The sequence below is a fragment of the Suncus etruscus genome, chromosome 14, assembly GCF_024139225.1.
Source record: "Suncus etruscus isolate mSunEtr1 chromosome 14, mSunEtr1.pri.cur, whole genome shotgun sequence".
Taxonomy (NCBI): Eukaryota; Metazoa; Chordata; class Mammalia; order Eulipotyphla; family Soricidae; genus Suncus; species Suncus etruscus.
The window spans coordinates 18,756,738-18,769,513 of NC_064861.1; positions in this window are offsets into that span (position 1 = coordinate 18,756,738).

Consider the following 12,776-nt stretch of genomic DNA (forward strand, 5'->3'; position numbering starts at 1 on the left):
CACTTGTATTGTGGGTTTTTCTACGTGTTGTGGTGGTATTCATTGGCTAAATGATGTTCGTGTTCAGGCTTCTCTGGCTTCACCCTTTCTGGGCAGGTCGACTCGCCTTCAATGAAGGGGAGCCCTCCATGGATGAAGCCACACACAGCATCAAATCTTAGGCCTGAGCACACAGCAGAGAAGACAGTCCAGAGAGATATGCTGGGCTTCAGAGATCCAGCACAGTTCCTAGTGTGATTTTTTCTGCGTGTTGCTGTGGCGTTCTTTCATTAGAAAGAGTGCATGGCCATGAAGCGAAGCAGAGCAGCTGTGCTCTTCGGTGCCTCTAGGAGAGCGATTTTGCTGGGCCCTTTTCGGCCCACCCACAAGAGGTTCAGGAGTCAGGACAGTAGAAAAACATGCACAGACAACACTCACAGTTTCTACCATATTATCTTAAGCCATCATTATCTTTTTTACATTCTTGCCCTCATGTTCAAACTGGTCTTTTTAAAGATTCTGCTCTTGCTCTTTCTGGTAAGTAGCATTTTTGTTTTGTTTTGGGACTATTTGCTATCTTTCTAACCTAGGGATATATATATATATATATATATATATATATATATATATATATATATATATATATACTTACATTTTCACAATGTTAGTTATATAGTATATTATACCTTCCTTCATATATATTATATATGTTATATATAATATATTATATATATTATATATGTTATATATAATATATTATATATATTGTTTCTAGGCCACACTCAGCAGTACTCAGGGGTTGGTTACTCTTGACTCTGTGTTCAGAAATTACTCCTGACAGAGTCTCGAGACCATATGGATTTCAGGGATTGAACCCAGGTTGGCTACATGCAAGGCAAATATCCTATACAATGTGTTATCTCTCCAGTCCCTTTCCTTTATATTTTTAAAAGACAAAATTTCATCTGTGCTTGCACACTTATGTATGTACATTCATAAAATTTTGGAGGAGGTACATTTTTAAATGAAAAGTCATAGTCATTTTTAAGGAAGGTTTAGAGGGGACCTTTTGTTTTGTTTCTCTAACTTGAAAAAATGTATCTGACAAAGGTCCACAGTTGTTGGAATTTCCCTCTAGTGCTTTCTCAAACCACCTGGCAGATGAAATCCCACAGAGAAAATGTTCAATGGGACCCCACTGAGCAATTTTTTCCAAGGATTCTCCTTGAAAAAAAAAAAAAGCTTTGGAGAGACACTGAGCCAGAGAGGGGGAAGGACAGCACAAAGTGGGGGCAGATGTGACTCTGGGCCATTCCTTTTCCTCACAGAGTTCTGGGTATTGGAGAGGTTACCTATCTACACTGTGTTGCTCCTGAGGCATTTCTTAGTCATAGTGTTCATGCTTATCTTCTTCCTGGCATTGCACTTGCCTCTACTCCCATGGGCTATACTTCTGCATTGGTCTGTTATCCTGCAGGTACTCCAGTTCCTCTTATATAAGCATTGTTGGAATGCTATTAAGGGTCTCTGATCATCAGCCTGGGACCTGTTATTTTTCAATCATCAGCTGAGAGAAACATCCTCAGTTCCCGAACAAACTGAGATGAAATTTGACCCTTGCCAGCCAAGAGTAGGCACACACATGTTTATCATATTTATCTGCTCAAGTTTTTTCATAGACTTTCTTTAGCTTATATAATTAAAGAAAGTAAATGCATGTGCAGAAAGCTTAGCACCTTCTAGATCAATTAACCTAGACAAATAGTTAGCAGAGCAAAAAGTACACTATATTTTCCCATCGCAGATTATTGGGCCTTTGGAAGAAGAGTCATGGTCATTTGGATTTTTGCTGAAGCCCTGTATTCTTGCATAATGCTTTGGACTTAGGAGGTGCAACGTTCCTGTATGCTTAGTTAAAGTTGCGTCTGTTGTTCTCGTCATTAAATTGTATTTGTACCTAGATTTTTGGAATAGTAGCTGCAGTTTCCTCAATTCCCTGAAGGTGGCAGTCTTCATTGGTTTGAACTAATCTCACTTCCAATGGGTATTTAATTCACCAATTTCTGCTTTCAGTAACAAGTAGTTAATCACAACCTTTTACTCTTCTGGAATTAGATTAGTAGATGAAATAATACACTTATGAATATAAGTAAAATCCAGTACTATGCTTTTATTGTAACAGAAAGAAATAAAAAGAAAGAAACAGCTTATAAGATACTTTGTATTTTTTTTTTGTTTTTTGTTTTTTTTTTTGTTTTTGGGCCACACCCGGTGACGCTCAGGGGTTACTCCTGGCTATGCGCTCAGAAGTCGCTCCTTGCTTGGGGGACCATATGGGACGCCGGGGGATCGAACCGCGGTCCGTCCAAGGCTAGCGCAGGCAAGACAGGCACCTTACCTCTAGCGCCACCGCCCGGCCCCGATACTTTGTATTTTAATAACAAAGCTTGGATGTGATTTCCCTAGATGGTACCGCTTATATCTCCAGGACCCAAGTGGATGTGCATCTAGATATATTTTCTGGCATATAAGCTGGTGCATTGTGAAATAGTTTTCCACAATGGCAGACAACTCTGAACAAGACCAAACAAACATTTCCCTGAATCTAAACATATTTGCAGTCTTCTAAAATATGTATTAAAGACAAGATTCTCCTTCCACCAGAAAAAGCCAAATAATTTGTGGGCTCAAATAAATCCATGGGAAAATGAGGTGAGGTGCGTGCTTTTTATTCTTCAGGTTGCCTTTCATATTGCATAGACCTGTATCTCTGAATCTTACTCATCAACTGCACTGTTATTCAGTGTGAACTACATTTATAAAAGAAATAAGAAACATTTCCCTTCATTCCTATAATGTCCCCTGGGGGGCATTGCTGGTCCTGGTACCAGTCTTTCCAGCTGTGTAGTCTAACAGGGCAATGGCAAGCTAACTGCTGATTCTTGAGATGCGACCGAAGAACTAGACAGTTAACTTTATGCATCACTTTAAAAATGAATGCACACCTCAGTTATGGAAAATTTTGAGTCATAAGAATAATGGGTACAGGAACCTATTTTGTCAAATCTACATTATATGACCTTTGAATACGAATGAAATATTTATCACTGAAAGTTTAACCTAATAGAAATGCTTTAAGTGTAAAATGCTTACAGGAGTTTGTACATTCAGTAGAGTAAAAGAATGTCAACTATTTTGAGCTACCTTTTAGTATGGCTCTGAGATTAGATTATATATTGAAATGTTGGATATACCAGGTTAAGTAAGTATCAATAAAATGAAATTAACTAGCTTTATTTTTACCTTTTTAATAATGTGAGTGGAAAATACTAAAATAAATCTATGAGTTTTAGGTTGTAGTGCACTTTATTCAAGAGTGCTGGAGAGAAAACTCAGGCCTAATATTCAGTTTCTGAGCTCTCTTCTTGCTTTACTCTGATAGAGCCCTGTAAGTCTGAAGTGAGAGAGGAGTCAGGGAGATTAGTTCCTTATCTCCAGAAGACAAGCAGAGGCCCCAAGGAGACAATCTTAGAAATGGTCAAATAATCCTAAGTGCTATTATTTTTTAATGAAGTCCCAGATTTTGGCCCTGAGTTCCTGGCTGGGCTCAATGTTTTTCCACTATGCTCACTATCTCTGGGCCCTCTGGGCTCCTTCCTTTTACATTCTGATGTGAGGGTTTTGGCTTGTGATCAGTCAACTTGTGCCAACTTGATTCCGAGGAAAAGGTATTTCCAAGTACCGGTAGATGCCTGTCTCTCCATCCGGTGATTTACAGATAGAACATGGGGTTCTATTTCAAAGGAAACTGTGAGGTCTCCTTTGCTGATAGAGAAGCAGCATCTTGGATAGCTAGGTGAGATCCTAGTGGCCTAGAGGCTTCTTCACTCATCATTTTCAGAAATCTGTTAGTATTTAAGATTATGACTTCAGATGTAAACATAATTTCTACCCCTGCTGTTCATAAATGGTCAGTTTGATCTGATTTCAACATTAATAATGAGAAGTATGATCTTGGGGTTCAAACTGGGTGAGAATAAAAATGGATATTTCAAGGTGATGAATTCTGAGCAGGCAATAACTTGTCAGGGCTTCATTTTCTAATTCTCCCATCTTCATTAAGAAGAGATGAATGTGGGGGGAATCAGGGGATTTCTCATCAGAAAAATACCCGAGAACAGCATTTCCCAGGTGATATTCCTCTTCACAAAACTGGTCCTGTGGAATAGAAAGTCAATAATAAAAAACGTGTGGGTTACACATTTTGGAAATAATGTTATCTCTCAGAGAAACTGACAAAGTATATTGCCTTTTTTTTTGTTTGTTTTTTGTTTTTTGGGTCACATCTGGCAGAGCTCAGGGGTTATTCCTGGCTCTACACTCAGAAATCACCCTGGCAGGCTCGGAGGACCATGTGGGATGCCAGGATTCAAACCACCATCCTTCTGCATGAAAGGCAAACAACCTACTTTCATGCTATCTCACCGGCCCCTATATTGCCCTTTTTAACATTTAGTCTAGTACTAACTTAGAGAAATCAAATTAACTTAACTTAGACCAGTGTTAGATATGCAGACATCTAAGAAATAAATATGCTTAGTTAGAAAGATGATAGTCTGAGGAGAGGGATAGAAAAAATGGTTGATGGACCCTTACTCTCCAGAATGTTGGCACCATTATGGAATGCCCTCTTGGTGGGGGTTCTTAATTCACTCTTGTACCTACAGCTCTCCCAGAGATGTCTCCCAGAAAGTATCTCATATTCCAGAGATTTTTGCATTACCTGCCACAGAGCCCTTTAAGGTTTAAAGGCCTAGCCTGGATAGGTTAGCATAAATAGGCAAACTACTATGTTTGCCCTTCTTTCTGTATTTACTGATTCTAAACAATAAATACCGTTTTTTTTTAGGACAGCCAGGGCTTTAAGCCAACGAGGTTGTGATCCCCCTTGATCCCAAGCTTTCCTCTCTTTTGTCTTGTATTGCTTTCTTGATCTTCGCAGTACCCCTGCTGCAGGGCTATGCATCCAGGGCCGGTCCCAGGCAGCCATATTAACTATTAAGATTTTATCCACAGAAAATAACTAATATGGGGGGGGGTTTCAAAAAAGAAAAGTAAAAAACTAATATCTGTGGGTTATAGCTGGAAAATGATCATATGGGAGTAAAACATCTGATTTTGGAACCAGGGCCCCAAATAACCACTTTGAATAGACTGACCTCTGATTAGATTGCCTCATGTCAACTAGGTCTCTGCTACAAAGGTCCCCTTTCCTGAGAGGGCTTATGATAATCTTGGGAGATATATGTTCTTCCTTGTTTAATTCTTATTTTGGGGGATTATTTTTAGGTTTGTGGACCACACCCAGCAGTGCTCAGGGATTATACAGGGTGCATGGATACAAACCATGGTCATGTTTAAAGCAGCCCCCTATAAGGTAGGTGTCTCACCTCTTGTACTATCTCCTGACCCTCTTGAAAGATTTTTATCTTATTTAATTGGTTTTGGGGCTACAACCAGCTATGCTCAGGACTTACTTCTAGCTATGTGCTCAGGAATCACTCATGGTGGGGGCTAAGGATCACAGGACATGGGTCCATCCATGTGCAAGGTGAGTGGCTTAACTCTTCCACTGTCTCTTTGTGCCCACCACCCCTCAGATGATATTAAATAGTAATGTGAGATATGAGAGGACCTTGAAATACTGCTTTGAAAAATGTCTATTTTGGGTGACACCAGGCGGGGAAAATCCGCGAAAGTACACCGGCCCAGTGGGGCTCAGCTGTGAAAGACTGTGAGTGTGACCTGTCTATGTCTGTCTACTGTCCTCTTGCGTGAAACTCTTGCGAGTGGGGCAAAAAGAGGCTCAGAGGAGCACGGCCGCTCCGCTTCGCTACGCGGCCGTGCACTCTTTCTAAGGAAAGAACTCCATTGCAACAAGAAGGAAAAATCACACTAAGAACGGCGCTATATCACAGAAGCAAACATTTCTCTCTGGACTGTCTTCTCTGTTGCATGCTCGGGCCTAAGATTTGACCCAGTGTGAGGCTTCATCCACGGAGGACTCCCCTCCCTTAGAGGCAAGTCAGCCCATCCAGAAAGGGAGGAGCCAGAGGAGTGTGCTGCCTACATCATATAGACAATGAATACCACTACAACACGTAGAAAAACCCACAATACAAGTGTGACAATGGGGAAACAACGCAGGCCAGCATCAGACATAGAGAATGAAGATGACAATTCTGAGGACCAGATAATGACTGAACAACTAATCAACCTCTCAGATAAGGACTTTAGACTAGCAATATGGAAGGTGCTCAACAGACTCCAAGAAACCATGGATCGAGTTGAACAGAACACTAATAAGAACCAAGAAAATATGAAGGCAGAAATGACAAAACTCCAAACTGAAATAACATGTCAACTAACAGGACTAAAAAAGTCAGTAAACGAAGTGAATGACAAAATGGATAAGCTCTGGGACAGGGTATCAGAAGCTGAGAATAGACTTGGTGCTGTGGAAGATGAGATACATAACAATTCCATACAGCAGGAGAGATTGGACAAAAAACTTAAAGCAAATGAGCAGACAATGGAAAAATTAGTCAAAGAATGGGAACAGACGAAAATAGAAGTCTATGATAAGATCAACAGAAACAACTTAAGAATCATTGGAGTCCCAGAGACCCAGGAAGAAAATTTCCAGGAAGAATCAATGGTCAAGAACATCATTAAAGAGAAACTTCCAGAGCTAAAGAATATATGTGATCAAATCCTGCATGCCCGAAGAGTACCAACCAAAAGAGACCCCAAAAAAACCACCCCAAGACACATCCTAGTCACAATGACAAATCCCACAGATAGAGACAGAATTCTGAAGACAGCAAGATCAAAAGGGGAAATCATGTTCAAGCAAGCTTCCCTGAGATTTACAGCAGACCTGTCACCAGAAACGCTCAATGCCAGAAAGCAGTGGTGGGATATTGTGACAAGACTGAATGAAATGAATGCTTCACCCAGAATACTATACCCAGCAAAACTCACTTTCCGGTTTGATGGAAGAATACATGGTTTCACAGACAAAAAACAGCTCAGAAACTTCACAGACACAAAACCAGTCTTAAGAGAAAAACTGAAAGACCTAATCTAAGACAAGACTACCCAAAAGACACACCAAATTTTGAAATAAAGATGGCGTTAAATCCCAGGACAATTCTTTCTCTCAACGTCAATGGACTAAATGCACCAGTTAAGAGACACAGAGTGGCTAAATGGATCAAAAAACTCAATCCAACCTTCTGCTGCCTACAAGAAACGCACCTGAATAGTCAGAACAAACATAGACTCAAAATAAAAGGCTGGAGAAAAGTTATCCAAGCAAACAACACCCATAAAAAAGCTGGAGTGGCCATACTAATATCAGATAATGCAAACTTTATACTCAGGAAGGTTGTAAGGGACAAAGACGGACATTTTATATTAATCAAGGGGTACGTAGAGCAGGAAGAATTCACTCTCCTAAACATATATGCACCGAATGAGGGGCCAGCAAAATATTTAATACAACTGTTGACAAATCTGAAAAATAATATCAACAACAACACAATAATTGTGGGGGACCTTAACACGGCTTTGTCAACACTGGACAGGTCAACCAGACTGAAACCCAACAAGAATATACTAGACCTGAGGAGAGAAATGGAAGAAAGAGGCCTAGTGGATATATATAGGACACTCCATCCCCAGAAACCTGGATACACATTCTTCTCCAATGTACATGGGACATTCTCCAGGATAGACTACATGCTGGCACATAAAACATACCTCCATAAGATCAAGAGGATAGAAATTTTGCAGACTACCTTCGCTGACCACAAGGCTCTGAAATTATTTGTGAACTCCAAAGGGACTCAGAAGAAACACTTTAACACCTGGAAGTTAAACAGCCTTATGCTCAATAACCAGTGGGTCCGAGATGAAATCAAGGAGGAAATCAAAAGGTTCCTGGAAACAAATGACAATAAAGACACAAACTCTCAGAACTTATGGGACACAGCAAAAGCAGTACTGAGAGGAAAATTTATAGCTTTGCAAGCACACATCAGGAAGGAAGAAGGAGCTTACCTGAGTAGCTTAATGACACAGCTAATAGAACTAGAAAATGCTCAACAAAAGGACCCAAGAACAGGAAGACAGAAGGAAATAACAAAGCTGAGAGCAGAAATCAACGAAGTGGAAACTCAAAAAACAATCCGAAAGATCAACGAAAGCAGAAGTTGGTTCTTTGAAAAAATAAACAAGATTGATAGACCACTGGCAAACCTAACAAAGAAAGAGAGAGAGAGAAACTTGATAACTCGTATCAGGAATGAAAAAGGAGAGATCACTACTGATATGACAGAGATTCAAAGGGTAATCAGAAACTACTTTGAAAAACTCTACGCCACTAAAAATGAGAACCTGGAAGAAATGGATAAATTCTTGGACTCTTATAATCTTCCACGGTTGAAGGAAGAGGATGTAGCATATCTAAACACCCCCATCACCATTGATGAAATTAAAACAGTAATCAAATGTCTGCCGAAAAACAAAAGCCCAGGTCCAGATGGATTCACTAATGAATTCTATCAAACTTTCCAAGAGGAACTACTGCCAATCTTGGCAAGACTCTTTCATGAAATTGAACAAACAGAAACACTTCCAAATAGCTTTTATGAAGCCAACATCACCTTGATACCTAAACCAGACAGAGACGCTACCAAAAAAGAAAATTACAGACCAATATCACTGATGAATGCAGATGCAAAGATCCTCAACAAAATCCTGGCAAATAGGATTCAATGCCTCGTTAAGAAGATCATCCACTACGATCAAGTAGGTTTCATCCCAGGAATGCAAGGCTGGTTTAACATCCGTAAATCTATCAACATAATACACAACATCAATAACAAGAAAAATAAAAACCACATGATCATATCAATAGATGCAGAGAAAGCATTTGATAAGGTCCAACACCCATTCTTGATCAAAACTCTCAGCAAGATGGGAATGGAGGGAACCTTTCTCAATATAGTGAAGGCCATCTACCACAAGCCAGTGGCAAATATTATCCTCAATGGAGAAAAACTGAAAGCCTTCCCTCTAAATTCTGGCACAAGACAAGGCTGTCCTCTCTCACCACTCCTATTCAACATAGCACTGGAAGTACTTGCTATAGCGATTAGGCAAGAAAAGGATATCAAGGGAATCCAGATAGGAAAGGAAGAAGGAAGTCAAGCTCTCACTGTTTGCAGATGACATGATACTCTACTTAGAAAACCCTAAAGACTCTATCAAAAAGCTTCTAGAAACAATAGACTCATATAGCAAGGTGGCAGGCTACAAAATTAACACACAAAAATCAATGGCCTTTCTATATACCAATAGTAATAAGGATGAAATGGACATTAAGAAAACAACCCCATTCACAATAGTACCACACAAACTCAAATATCTTGGAATCAACTTGACTAAATATGTGAAGGACCTATACAAAGAAAACTATAAAACTCTGCTCCAAGAAATAAGAGAGGACACACGGAAATGGAAACACATACCCTGCTCATGGATTGGCAGGATTAACATCATCAAAATGGCAATACTCCCCAAGGCATTATACAGATTTAATGCCATCCCTCTAAAGATACCCATGACATTCTTCAAAGAAGTGGATCAGACACTTTTGAAATTCATTTGGAACAATAAACACCCTCGAATAGCTAAAGCTATCATTGGGAAAAAGAATATGGGAGGAATTACTTTTCCCAACTTTAAACTGTACTACAAAGCAACAGTTATCAAAACAGCATGGTATTGGAATAAGGATAGGTCCTCAGATCAGTGGAATAGGCTTGAATACTCAGAAAATGTTCCCCAGAGATACAACCATCTAATTTTTGATAAAGGAGCAGGAAATCCTAAATGGAGCAGGGAAAGCCTCTTCAACAAGTGGTGTTGGCACAATTGGATAGCCACTTGCAAAAAATTAAACTTAGACCCCCAGCTAACATCATGTACAAAGGTAAAATCCAAATGGATTAAAGACCTCGATATCAGCCCCAAAACCATAAGATATATAGAACAGCACATAGGCAAAACACTCCAGGACATTACAGGCATCTTCAAGGAGGAAACTGCACTCTCCAAGCAAGTGAAAGCAGAGATTAACAGATGGGAATATATTAAACTGAGAAGCTTCTGCACCTCAAAGGAAATAGTGCCCAGGATACAAGAGCCACCCACTGAGTGGGAGAAACTATTCACCCAATACCCATCAGATAAGGGGCTAATCTCCAAAATATACAAGGCACTAACAGAACTTTACAAGATAAAAACATCTAACCCCATCAAAAAATGGGGAGAAGAAATGAACAGACACTTTGACAAAGAAGAAATACGCATGGCCAAAAGACACATGAAAAAATGTTCCACATCACTAATCATCAGGGAGATGCAAATCAAAACAACGATGAGATACCACCTCACACCCCAGAGAATGGCACACATCACAAAGAATGAGAATAAACAGTGTTGGCGGGGATGTGGAGAGAAAGGAACTCTTATCCACTGCTGGTGGGAATGCTGTCTAGTTCAACCTTTATGGAAAGCGATATGGAGATTCCTCCAAAAACTGGAAATCGAGCTCCCATACGATCCAGCTATACCACTCCTAGGAATATACCCTAGGAACACAAAAATACAATACAAAAACCCCTTCCTTACACCTATATTCATTGCAGCTCTATTTACCATAGAAGACTCTGGAAACAACCAAGATGCCCTTCAACAGACGAATGGCTAAAGAAACTGTGGTACATATACACAATGGAATATTATGCAGCTGTCAGGAGAGATGAAGTCATGAAATTTTCCTATACATGGATGTACATGGAATCTATTATGCTGAGTGAAATAAGTCAGAGAGAGAGAGAAAAACGCAGAATGGTCTCACTCATCTATGGGTTTTAAGAAAAATGAAAGACACCCTTGTAATAATAATTTTCAGACACAAAAGAGAAAAGAGCTGGAAGTTCCAGCTCACCTCAGGAAGCTCACCACAAAGAGTGATGAGTTTAGTTAGAGAAATAACTACATTTTGAACTGTCCTAATATTGAGAATGTATGAGGGAAATGTAGAGCCTGTTTAGGGTACAGGCGGGGGTTGGGGGGGGAGGAGGGAGATTTGGGACTTGGGTGATGGGAATGTTGTACTGGTGATGGGTGGTGTTCCATTTATGACTGAAACCCAAACACAATCATGTATGTAATCAAGGTGTTTAAATAAAAAAAAAAAAACTAACATATTTAAGGGAAAAAAAAAAAAAAGAAAAATGTCTATTTTGGTCGGTGGTGGAACAGGGGAAACTGTCAACTTAGATTTTGTTTCTCATACTCTTTTTAAAGTTCCACAAACTCTTACAATTCTACAAAAGATCAAGAGCAATTATAATCTACAATACTTTGAATGGAAATGTAAAATTGTATTCAAATGTATATGCATTGTATAGTAATTTATGAGCAAATGAAAAGGATATGTTTACTTTATAAACTGTGCTCTGATTAGAAATGATATATATGGAAAGATAACTTAAGAATAATGTTCAGGGGCCAGAGAGATAGCATGGTGGTAGGATGTTTGCCTTGCACGCAGCCCAATTCAAGGTGAATGGTGGTTCAAATCCCAGTATCCCATGTGGACCCCCGTGCCTGTCAGGAGCAATTTCTGAGCGCAAAGCCAGGAGTAACTCCTGAGCACCACCAGGTGTGATCCAAAAACCAAAAACCAAACAAAATAACAAAGAATAATGTTCATTCATTATTTGCAATAATTGCATATTTCTTTTATTATGACACGTCTTTTTTTTTTTTTTTTTTGGTTTTTTGGGCCACACTCAGCAGTGCTCAGGGGTTACTCCTGGCTGTCTGCTCAGAAATAGCTCTTGAAGGCACGGGGGACCATATGGGACATCAGGATTTGAACCAACCACCTTTGGTCCTGGATTGGCTGCTTGCAAGGCAAACGCCGCTGTGCTATCTCTCCAGGCCCTATGACACATGTCTAATAGGATTTTCCAAATACCTAAATACACATAAAAATAAAGTTCAGGGGCCAAGGAGGTGGCTCAAGCAGTAGGGCATTTGCATTGCACGCACTAACCTAGGCAGAACCAGGGTTTGATTCCCCAGTGTCCCATATGGTCCCCCAAGCCAGGAGTGATTTCTGAGCACATAGCCAGGAGTAACCCCTGAGCATTACCGGGTGTGGCTTAAAACCATAAAATAAAATAAAGTCCAATAAATGGCATCAGACAGGATAGAATAAAAATCTAGTTCTAAGAAGATCAGAATGTAATAACTTTAAATCAAAATGCAGAGAAGCAAATCTAGAGCTTTGTGAATATTTTTTATGGAGCAATATTTACCCTTGATTTTGTTATAAACATTTCAAGCCCCCAAATGTACAAAATAGTACAATAAACAACCATCAAGAATTTGTAACATTTTCTTCGTTTTTTACTTCATACATATGCATGCATATTTAAATAGCGATACTGGGGGATACAATTTTTTAAATAATAAATTGTGGCTATCATTACATTTTACATTAAATATTTCACACATATCTCCCCCAGAAAAGACATTTCCCCACATTATCACATAGCACTATCTTGGTTATAAAAATTAATAGCATTCTCTAATTCTGACAATTCTAGAATCAAATTTCTTCAGAAGCTAAATTTTATATATTATGCTTGACT